At 37.3% G+C, this 12,371-nt stretch overlaps 1 protein-coding gene across 10 annotated transcripts in view; it reads left to right on the plus strand.

The window, feature by feature from the left end:
* Positions 1-12,371, plus strand: part of TTC39B (tetratricopeptide repeat domain 39B) — a 74,979-nt gene that overhangs the window by 26,935 nt on the left and 35,673 nt on the right. Inside the window, exon 1 of one of the 10 annotated variants that reach the window (XM_037372846.1) lies at positions 7,604-7,622. The exons of the other annotated variants lie outside the window; for them this stretch is intronic. The gene's annotated coding sequence lies outside the window, so the exon portion shown is untranslated. Of the gene's footprint in view, positions 1-7,603; positions 7,623-12,371 lie in introns of those variants that run through there. 10 annotated transcript variants of the gene reach the window in all.

Below are 12,371 nucleotides of genomic sequence, written 5' to 3' on the forward strand. Positions count from 1 at the left end.
GTGTATGCTTTTATTAAAACTACTTATACAGCAATGAAATACCATATGCACACCATTCCAGGGAAGCATAATTTTATATGCGCTGACTACATTTGCATTTTCCAGCACATTTAAGATCCCCAGGAGCTGGGAAATGGAAGTGTAATTAGGTTGATACATGTGATGAAGTATTTGTCAACAAATGTGAAAGTTGTAAAGGATTAAAAATAGCATATTTAGTAACTTCTGGTCACATAGTGATAGCTCTGAACATCCTGCATGGTAAAAAAAAAAAAAAAAAAAAAAGACAGCACAGCATTAGAGGAAAAGCTTTCTAAAACAGTTCTAGACCCAAGAGCAGTAGCTTTAGACTGAATTTAATTGCCAAAATATCCATGGCCTTGGCAAATTATACATTACAGGTTTGATAGACCCTGTATTTGTATCTTACCTAGAGTAGTAAGGTCTGTTCTCCATGTAAAACTTTAGTTGAAAAATTAAACTTAGCACTTCCTGAGGCTCAGAAGGAAGGAAATGAGAAGTTTTCAACATGAGTATATCAGATTCTTATGTTGATTACTTTTTCTTTCTTGACTCTAGCATGTATGATCTCTGCTGTATGATCAGTTAACTTCTCTTTCTGGCACTTGTTTCTCTCAGGACAGGGAAGAAAGTGACTCTAATATTTACTTTATGAGAATATTTATCCAACACTCACTCCTGTGAGGGTGGTGTTTTGTTGTTTTTATTGATAGCTGAGCTGGGCATGAACGTTTATTATTGGCATGCAGAGATTTGAGTTGTTCTTCCTGAATCTCTCTTCTGTGCTCATAGCTGTCATATAGAGACTTTTTATAGTGTAGAAGTTAGACTGGTGGTAGTTTATTCTGCCTGGTATTGCTTCTGTCTGTAATAATCATTATACAGAAGAGTAAATGCAGGATGATGGAGAGAATATTAGTGGGACAGAAATAGTGTAGTTTACTTGTCTCTAGCTGAACGTCTCTAACTGTGGTTGACGTCCTCGCCCGCTGGCCAAAAATGCAATGCATGTGCTGTTACATTGTTGCCTGATTCTGGTATATGCATATTCTAAAACTAACTTCCGTTTGTTCGGGTTTGACAGCCTTTAGTTCAGCCTGTTTCAGTAACATAGGACCACCCACAGTTCTTGTTCAGATGGTCCTACACAAGCCGAAGAGATAGTACGACATGAGTAACTACATTGGCTAAGCTCTTGCTCATCCTTGCAGATGTCCTCACGACCTGCTTACCTCTCCTGTCACCCAGCTGTACCTGTGCCCTCCTTGCTCCTGGATGGGCAACAGATGGCTTGATTTTTCAGCAGGCCAACAAAACAGAATATTCAGTATTACACTGTAGCCTTTCCCTCAGTGGGTATCCTTCAGGTATTTTTGCACTCTCTAAATATTAATTTTAATTGTTTTTTGAGACCACTGTGTCTGTACCAAATCTGGCTGATTGAAACTGGCCAATAGGTTAAAATATTAAGAGTGTGATTGGACAGTGGACATAATTATGTATGTTGTTTCCTTTGAAAATGAGGTTCATAGAGAGGCAGTTCTGTTTGTGTATTTGAGCAGTAAGAGCAGGATAATCTCAGCTGGAATACTTGATGCTGATAACTTGCTCTATGTTTAGACAATTAGCAGCTCTGCAGTTACAGAAATTATTTAGAAATGTGTGTATTCTTTTGTATCTGTGCAGGATTCTTCACTTGATTAGACTCTATTCTTTTGAAGGTACAGCTGTTTTTAAAAAGTATGGAAGGAACTGAACCTGCCTCACCCCCCTTGGGTCTTTTTGTGGAAGTCTTATCTTCCTTCAAACTCTTTTGAGTGTAGTTTTCGAATGACAGTGGTAGTTTGCCTGAGGGAAAGCCTTTCCCAAATCTAGTGCCACGTGGTTAATTCTAGACAGGGAAAGGTCAGGAATAATGGTAGCTTTTCTGTTAATAACAGAGTAGTATAGTAGTCATATTATTCAATGGTGACATTGAAACAAACAATGATCTTGAACATTATCAACAGCAAAATCAAAAAGTTTCTTTTAAAATTCTCCAATGTATCAATGTTTCAATCTCTTTTATTTTGGATAAGAAAGTCGCATCATTACAGCTCTGTGATGATATACATAGCATAGGTTTGAGTGGCTTATTGCAGTTTGCTTATACCCAATTGAATTTAATTAAAATGGACCTTTTTATAGAGAATTGTGTCTACAAAGACTGTTGATGTTTACTTATGAGATCATAGCTGGTTCAGATTTTGTCAGATAACTTGTTGGTTTAGAGAATTTGGAAAGAATGTGTGGGAACCATGTCTTGATAGTATTTCGTACATCATTCTAATTCTTCATGTAAAACATGTATAGAGTAACACTGCTCTGTGTATTGCTCCAGTAAATGCTAGCAAATGGGTTTGCTAATCTAGCTTGGCTTTAACTGGCTTTGTTCCTTAAATATTATCACTTAACTGTAGATACCAGGTTGTGCAGGTTAGATGTTAAAAGGGTAACTAGTTACCTTAATAGGGTAAAATCGTGCCCTAAATCTCTAGTGCTGGCTGTTGTATATGAGGACAGGTCCAGGAGGAAATAAGTCTTTGCTCCGATTGTCTAAATGGATTAGATTCTTTATCTAGACTCTTGTGATCATCTACTCATGGTGGAAACTGTAGGTATACACATCAGCTTTGAAACAATTTTTGTAATAAGCCTAAAATACTTGCTTTGTAGAAATGTGGAAAGACCATTAAATGGAGTTCCACCTGTAAATGAAGTTCTTTACTCACTGGCTCTAAAGCCAAAGAAAGGTAGATTAGTCTGCCATTTTGCTTAAAGCAAGCAGTAGTATTTCACCCACTATCCTCTCTGTCAGGGAGTTACTAAGTTTTTGAAGTGTGGGCTTGGTAGTAACTTTTGATACAGCATCTTCAACCTTACAGAGAGGATAGGTGGGATATATGTGAAAACAGATTTGCCATTACATGGTTGTGTTAGCTGAGAATTGGTTTCGGATTGGCGTATTGTGTTGTAAAAGGAACCAAATAACTGGAGACAAATGGTTTGTTCTGTTTTGGAAATTCAGGTGTCTGCCAGGAGGTTTTGTGATGATCAGCTACTTTTTACCAGATACTTCCCTATGTTTCCACTGGAGTGTCTGCTTGCTTTACATTTAAAAGGAAATCTGTTTCACAAAGTAACCTAATGCTGTTAACTGCCAAGCATCTACAGGTTCAAAGACATACATGGATGGAACAGATTTATGTGTGTATTGTTCTTTTATTTAATTTTTGCTAAAAATGCTTCATCCATACCTGAATTCTAATGTGGAAAAACTATGAACTTTAACTTCAGTTTTACTGAACAAGCTAATTCTCAACTTCTATGACTTTTTTCCTGTGTATTTTTGCTACCTTAATTTCCTCCCAAATTATTCAGAAATTCTTTTTGTGGAATGCAGGGATCCAGGTTTTCTGTTGCCAAAGAATGATTTTTGTAAGTTATATCTTCTTTGGTTTTACAAGAAGATTAAAAGAGGTTTGAGTTCTCAAAAAATTTTTAATCGCCACAACTTACTGACCTTGTCACTGCTGTTTTGATTTCTCTGTATTTTATCCTCTGAAGTTCTTAATTTGTTAGGAACTTGTATGAAATTTGGATTTCCTCCCACCTCATTTGACTTACTGTTCTTTAAAATATCATCTTTAGGTGACATGAATAAGTTACCAAGTTGTTATGCTTTTCCATGGTACTGTTTGTCACACGGTCTTTGTCTTTGAGATAAAGGCAAGATGGTGTTTTCAATTACTGCCCCATTATCAGAGGCTTGTGTAAATGAATAGCAACATTTAGAGTAACTGTATTATGTACCAATCATACAGTAGCTGCCTGGACATGTTTATAGCAAATGTTTCTTAGTTGTCTTTGGGAAGAAACATAGTAGTCTGCTTGACTGCTGCAGGCGGTTCATGTGCAGAGGAAGTCTTCCTATTGTGCTCTCTGTATAGAAATTTCTGACACCAGATCCTGAGTTATAGCATCAGTGGAAACAGAGTGAGATGTCATTTAAACACATAAAAAAAATGAATTAGTGAAAAGGTGGAAGCTAGAATTCTGTAGAAAAAGCAAACAGGTGATTTTTGATGAATAATGGAATTCTTGAGATTTTCCATCTTTATGAATTTCAAAAGAAAGAGACATATTTCATTGCTATATTATCATTACTCTTTTGCATTTCCTTTCCCTACCCATAGCTGGATACGGTTAATCCTTGATCCTACCAAAGCAGCTCTGTGTGGTATTACTAGGGTGACAGATTAAGGGCCCGAAGTGTTTAAGAAAGTTAGAGCAGGTTATCCTTGTAATCTCAGAAGTGTAGTTAAGATTTCAGTTTTACCTGCACACGTGTGTGTTTTGCTGGTGAATGAAATTGAACAGCTGAGGAAATGGTCCTAAATTCAAATTTGAATTTGGAGAGAAAAGAAGTGCTTGTCTCCATAAGTTTGAACTCAAATTCTGACATTGTCTTAAGATGGTGAGAAACAGTTGTGACAGTTTAAATGATCATAATTTTATTTTCTTATGTTTGGTCCTCAAGGTCAAAGGAAAAAATCCAGTAAAGATGATTTTTGTATCCAGTAAATAGTATTTTCATACCTACGTAAATACAATGCAGTAACTACATAAATATGGCACAGTCGCTACTTTATATTGCTAGTCTTAAGATTTGGAACTGCAGTAGTGAGACAACAGCCTAATCTCACTAATCCTTCTCTACTCCAAATTGTTCCTGGATTATAAATTGTTTGAATTTAAGGGGTTTTAAGTGGGCAATAATTATGTCAGTCCTAAACTCTTCCATATTTATTGCAACTACACTGTTTGCCTCTGGTGTAAGATTTCTGTGTGTGTTTGTATTTGAGTAGAAGCCTTCAGGCCACATTGTGCATATTTCTATATTGGTATCTTCTGTTGACTTTGAAATGTGCAATTCTACCTGTGTCCATAGCTGCTTAGAAAGCAAGGAGGGCAAAAAACAGGAGAGGGGGGAGGGAAAGAAATAAACCAAAACCCAACCCAAACCCAAACAGAAGATCTTGGGGGCATTCTACACAAAACTACCTGAAACACTGCATCTCTTCCACATAGGCATACATGCAAGCTGTTAGTGAAAGGCTAGTGCACAGAAAGGTGCCACAGCCTGGTTTTCTGTGATCCAGTGTTCACCAAAACAAGTTTGTCTTAATTGAGTTCAAGTATTTGGGTTGCTGCTTGTGGCTTGCTTTTTCATAAAAAATAAACTAACGCTGTGGCTGTAAACTCCCATAATAATAATATTTTTGGGGCGGGGATTCCTGGGGACTGCTGGAGCCTGTCAATTATCATTGTGGAATTTCGATGTTGTGCTGGAATACATAATCTGCTGATCATATCTGTTTTCTTCATGTTTCTTTCAGGAAATTAATGTTTATCCTGTGCTTTAATGTATGACTGCAAATAGTGTTACACAGTCTTTAACTTGAGAACTGCCTTTTCTGAGTGACTTCAGAGACTTTGAAAGGGATGTAGACTCTTAATGTTTTGGATTGGTGGTACAACCTTAAAGTCATTAGTGCTTTAGTTAAGAAAAAGATGAGCGCTAACTCATAGATTAAAAAACCAAAAACTTGTAGGTTATGACTTGCTCAGATACTGTGAAGGAAGGTTGTTTTTTGGGAGAAAGGATTGAAAACCAAGTTTGCCACATTCTTTATTTTAAACTACCAAATGAACAAAAACCTCTCTGGTCTTTAATAATGTTGTGTTTGAGTAGTTGTTTTCTTTTTGTCCCACCCCACCACCCTGTCCCCAGTGGTTGAAAACTGTCTGAGAGCATTTTGGGAAACAATATGAGTGGAAGGTGGCCTGAGTGTGTATCAGTGGGTTTTTCTTTAAGACAATCTAGGGAAAATCTGTCGGCAAACACCAATACACATTCAAAAGAAAGCTTGCTTTTGTCAGTTTACTGGAAATGTGCTCCTGACACTTTCTCAGTTTTTACTGGGGAATACTTTCTGAGGCCTCAGTTGTGGACTATCTGCAATTTATGCTGAGTCAATTACAGAACATTGTATGTTTTGTGTGTGAACTGGGTCAACTTTTATGTGACTGCTCAACCTTGATTAAAACATGGTTTACCTTTCATTGCAAAAGAGATGAGAGAGATCCTGACCCTCTGACTCTCTCCCTGGCCAAAATTTTGTTAATAAGTGACAATACACATAAGCACTGCTTCCACGTCGCATGGTGGAGAATACTGGTATCTGAACTCCTTGGTCTTTACCACTGTCAGGGGGGGAGGTAGGAACATCCTGATTTTAAAGTTGCTGTTGTCCCTAAGTTGCCACTATCCATCTCACCTCTGTCCTGCAAACCCTGTCTTACCTGATCACAGCCCTTGGTTTCCCTGGGTGTTTTAGAAAGCACTGTGCAACTCTTTCCTAGTATGTTGCTTGCATTTTTCAAAAATAAATCATTTAAATGGCTTAGTTTGAAGTATTGCTGCTTTTATAGCTTAACACCCATCTGTAATGAGCAAATGCAAATGTGTAATTTCCTGCATTGTGTTTTAAAGGATTTTTTTAAAGTAAATCTCAGTTCATGACAATAAACATAGCTAGGGGTAGGTACTGTTAGCCCAGGTGGTACAGCTTTAAAGAATACTTTTTGAAGGTAATGGTGGAGGATATAGTTTAATTTTCTGCAGCTTAGCTACCATGTGCTGAGCTTTCCCACATCTCATCTGAAGAGATTAGACCAAGGGGATGAAACTATCTCTGTTGCAGCTGTTTTGCTTCTGACTCCATTTTTCCTACTGCTGCTGATACTCATGAACCTGTTTGTTAGCTGCCTTTGTGCTATTGATTTATTTTGGTCATGGGAGTCTAGCTAAAACCTTGGATTTCTGGGGAAAAAATGTCAAAGGGTTAATAAAAAAAAATGTTGAATTGAGTAGTGTCAGATAATGAAAATCAAATATGAGCTAGTTTTTTCAGTGCAGCTTGCTACCAACTCTTGTATGTTTGATCTATTTTTACTGCAGTTGCATTGGTATGCTTTTCTGACTTAATGGTAGCATTTACTTTTTTTTTTTTTTTTGATATTCAGGAAATGCTGAGGTAACTCCCTTTTAAATATAAATTACTTTGCATTCCTCATGTCTCCATTTTCTCCTTGCAGTTAGGAGTGATGGATTAGAATTAGGCTGCAGCACAGATTGGGAAAATCTCCCAGCATCCTCTTCCTGCAGAGGCATCAGCTTCCAGCATTGACTGTAGCTGCTGCCACTCTAACTGACATTTCTTTTGAATTCGGCTATGGAGAGTGCCTGTGATGCCAGCTGCTGGCTTGCGAACTTTTATCCTTTTATCCTTTTTGCTTGATCACTCATTAATGAAACCTCATGGATATTGAGAAATAAAAACAGAATCAGTTTTCTCTTTATGCTTTTCTACTGTGGGTTTTTTTTTTTTTTTTTTGTGTGTGTGTATGTGCGGTAGAAAAGAACAGAGTGAAAGCAGCAGCAGTTATACTTGCATAAGGACTGTATTTACATACCTGAAGTTAACTGAATTAATCCTGTAAGTATATGATCTCTGCCTACTAGTCCCTGAAATCATGAATGTGGTAGATTTATGGGGTTTTATCTGTGAAAATTTACTTTGGCAGGTATGTTGAACACTTAAATGACAAAAAAAAAATAATTTTAGATTGACTTCCTTGAAGAGGAGGAGAAAGCTGTATATTCACAATGGATTTATGAAATAATTGTTTTTTTCCCTGCACTTTGCAGTGGTGAACAATGCTTGCAGAGAGCAGAAGCTTCTGTGCTGATGTCAGTGCTTTATCAGCTCGGATGCTGTAGGTTGTAGAATACTGCAAGGTGTGTATTTTGGGATGCCATTCTTTAAAATGTGGTTATTTAAGGACAGTGTTGGACTTGTAGTTATTTTCTCCATTTAGTATGTCTTCTACTCCTGGTAGCTGTGCCGATTTAACCATTTGCGGTTATATAATTTTTTAAACTTAAATAATTCATTTTATGGATGCAGTTCTGTGCTCTCTAAGTACTAAATATTAAGTATAATACAGTGTGCTTTTAGAGATTTTTGTAATTTAAGGTCTCCAACATCAAGTATAAGTTCACAGTGTAATAAATTCCAGTAATTGGGTTTGAAGTTTAGGAAGTGTCTTACTAGGATCACACTGTCCTAATTGTCTCTTTGGATCAGAGCCAATATTTGTTTGACGCAGTGTTAGTCCCATAAACATCTGGCCTGATCTGGTGTCCTACTTGATGCATGATTTAGTTCTTGTTTTTTCCATAGCAAGATAAGTGGAATTTTTTATTCATTTTGTGTAAAACTGTCAGTAAGCTGTCATTACTATTTATATGTGCTAGCTCTTTCAGGAGGAGTTCTTTCAACCTATTTTCTTGTCAGCATTTCTTATTTAGACCTACTTTCTAAGGGAAATGTTGAACAGATTATTTTTTTTTTCGTGAGGCTCTTTATCGCTGCATATTGTATATTAAGTTTGGGCAGAATTGTTCTCTGACATATTCAGGTGCTCATTTTTTTACACAGTATTGCCTGTCTTGACCTTACCTATATTATTTGATATAAACTATCAGTCTGATAAGAGGTACTCAAACTTGGTAAACTCAGTTTACTTGAAGAGATCTAATGTTAAAACATAAAGTCTAGAAATACTGTTGAACCACTGAGTTCTATTAATAAACCTGAGACGGGGCTGTGCATTTCCATTAGTATCCAGCAGAACAGTGTAAAGCAGACTTTTCTTCTACCTGCAAACCAACATTGACACTGCTTTGTTTTTTCTTGCCCCTCTGTCAAACTGTGGTCACTTCTAAATACCTGTGATCTGATTGTTTTGCTGACTGTTTTTAGGATTACACGTGTCTTGCAATGCTGTGCCAAATTGAAGTAGCTTGATACGCCTGAATAGGATTATTTCACAATCATTTTAATGATCAGATAACTGTACTTGCATATTCACATCGGTAAATAGTAACACAGGTACTTGTCATGCATTTTGGTCCCACAATATGGCTGATTCATTATGGAAAATTTGTATCTTGCTTCCTGTGCATGTGCAATGCAGTTTGCTGTTGAACTTAAAGAACTTGGTGTCAGATGAAGCTGCTGCTGTTTCTTTTTTCCATGAGGCTGTGAAAACATCTGACTTGCAATAAATTGATTATTGGCTTACTGAATCTGATTGTCAGTCCAAAACTGAAACATTCATGAATGCTCGTGTTTCTTTCCTTTAAACAAAACAAAAATGGCTAGAAATGTAGCCTGTGTTTTTGTGTTTTTTTCAGAGGGCCTGGTTAGCCAGTACAGTGAGTTACTTTTGATGTTATTTCCTGTGGCACTTGGAACCTCAAACATTATTAACTTTGCCCTGGTTTTCCTCCACTGTGTCTATTAGGTTGCTTTGTGGCATCTGTAGAGAGCTCTGACCTCACATAATCAGCGAGGATACAGCAATCAGTATTTTCTTTTGGTGCTCAGATATTGCATTGGTAATAAATATATAGGTAAGCAAATGCCACTTGTTCAATAAGAAAGACCATCAGGAAAAGTTCCTTTCATCACCTCTGCCTACCCCTTCAGTCATGGACACAGAGTAAATGGAAGCAAAACCTTTTGATTACTTTCTTGTATTCCATTACTAGATTCTCATGAAGCAGCTCTGGACTGCTTTCTAAGTAGAAGACAGATAGTTCTGTGCATGCCCCTGAAGTCTGGGATCACAAGTAAGACTCGCATGCAGAATGCAAAGCAAAGAAACATTATCAATCTCCTGACAGGTGGTGGTCTGACATTTAAAGTTTAAGGTCAGATGAGACTTATTGGAAGGAATTTTTATTTGTATATAAAGGGGTTTTTGTGTGTTTGAGGGTGTTTTAATGCATTTCATTCATGAGACAGTATTACAAATACTTCTACAGCTGTGAGCAGTAATAAAAAACAAGACAAAGTTGTCTCCTGTATCTAAATATATATCTGTGAAGTTTATAAAAGCTAAAATTAGAGCTTCATTTCCTAAAAAGGAAGAGAGGGCAAACACCCCTCCTAAAATGCCAGCAGCTTGTCCCCCTTCCCCCAGCCCTCAAAGCTCTGTTCCTCACAGATCAGAAGCTATTGGTCTTCTGTCTCCTTGTCATTAGGTTATATGTGTTTGTTAATGTTTAATGATTGATCAATTAAAATACTTTCCTTGTGAAATTCCAGTAGTCTATGAAAAGCTGTCAGTTTGAACCTTTTTTGGCAATGCTGAGGTAGAGATAAAAACTGGAAAGTTATCAGCTCATTTTCATGCATGTAATTTTAATAATTGTTGGTTTTCAACAGCAGCAACTGCCTTTTTTCCCCTCCACTCACTCAGCTACCTCTTCCCTTCTTGTGTCCATTTTTCTGAGAGCTCCTACTCCTTTTCTACACTTTTCCGCTCTGTATCAGCATTTCTGCCACAGCTGTAAGATGAGGGACAAGAAAGAACTCAATTACCCCCCAAACCCCCAAAGAAAACCCACTGCCATGAAAAGCAACAATAAACAAAACCCCCAAAAACAATGAAACAGAAGACCCAACACTATTAAAATAAAAGGAAAATGCCCTAGTGGTGCAATTACTTGATCATGCAAAGGATAGTATAGGCAGATCCCTTGGTATTGCAACAATAATCCAGGAATACACTGATACAGATTTACAGGTAACTGACTAAATGGTGCTATCTCAGAGTCAGGTAATGTTGACAAGGAAGGTGCAGCCTCACTGAACTGAATTGCCTTGGAGCCTGGTGTTTCCATCCTGTGCAGCTATCAGTTCTGTGGGCGGATAGGTGTCTCCCAGTTCAAGTAAAAGCTAGTACCCAGGAAGGGCTTGGGGTAGGACCAAAGCAGTTTGCCTGCCTCAGCTGTAGAATGTGATTTTATATACAGCATGCAAGAAAGTCCAAAGGGAGAGGAAAAAGATGAAAATGTGTGTTACCCTAGCAGTTTTGCCAAAATACCAGTCAGTGTAAACTACTATAGTTTAAACTGAATGGCTATTTTAAGGGGGTGTGTAGCTGTTGTGTGGTTTGGAGTGTTTTTTTTTATTATGTATGTTCTTAAAAAACCTGCTTGTTGTTGAATGGGTCAAAATATAGTAAGCTTGTAGAGTAATTTCTGCCTGTTAGCAAATTTGGCTAGCACAGCACTGGATAGTTTTGCTGCCAGTTGGATTTCCTTAAATGAGTGTTTAGCACACAGACTACATACAGCATGTGTTGGTGAAGTTCTGAAACAGCGAAGACACTACGCCTTCAAAGGAATAAAGTCTGTCTTGCATCAGCATGAATTTTTTTTCAGTGCTTCCCAAAGCTGGTATTTCCAAGAGTATGTAAACCACGCAATTTTATTTATCTGAAATTCATGCTTCTTATAAAAAGGGATGTGTGCATAATGAATGCATAATTTGCTGTGGAGGTAAACTATGACTAATAGGTTTACCATATGGGTAAAAAGTCAGCATTTGCTATGCTGATCAGCTGTAGTTTGTACGCTTTCTATATTAATGATGATGGACTAGGATAGGAAGTAATTTATCTAAGTTGGAAATAATTTCAAACTTCTAACTGTACGGCTTAAGATTTTTTTCTGTTGTGTGATTATAAGTGTTGTTGAAGTCTTGGTTTTAGATTAAATGGCAAAAAGAGTTCGCAAAAAGTTTTCTGTTCATGGTAGAAAAAACTGTTGGTCACATGGTCTTATATCTTTCCCTGATTATCTTTAAACTAGTGCATTGGGTTAATAATCAGTTTTGTTCATAAACTGGAAGTGATTGGCAATTTAAAAATACCATGATCCCAGCCCTTTAATGTAAAGGATTTAACACGCTTGTTAGCTGCAAGAAACGTGTAAATATGAGAAAGGTTACTCAGTTCGGTTCCACCTTTCTGAATTGCTTTCCAGGTGGAAGGAATACATAGCATTCATACAGACAGAAGAAGAAAATCCAGCCTCATGGAGGATTGCCTGGTGCCCCTTGCTTTTTTAGAGCCTGAGTTCTGTACCTGGCCAGCAAGATACTGAAAGATGTGTGCCAGCACTAGCATAGTTTGGGATTGAGGAGTGTGTGCCATTACTTACTTGGGTCAGTAGTCCTCAGAGAAAATGATACATGCTCTGCTTTCATGAGGGTTCGTTAGATTCAAACTTGATACAGAGTTTTTTCCTGAAAGTGGGGCATCTCTGCTTATATTTGTTTTAAAGCAAAACCAAACCTAACAGAAGTCCCTGACTTATGAGTTTTAGAAGT

Source organism: Falco rusticolus, chromosome Z (genome assembly GCF_015220075.1).
Source record: "Falco rusticolus isolate bFalRus1 chromosome Z, bFalRus1.pri, whole genome shotgun sequence".
Lineage (NCBI taxonomy): Eukaryota > Metazoa > Chordata > Aves > Falconiformes > Falconidae > Falco > Falco rusticolus.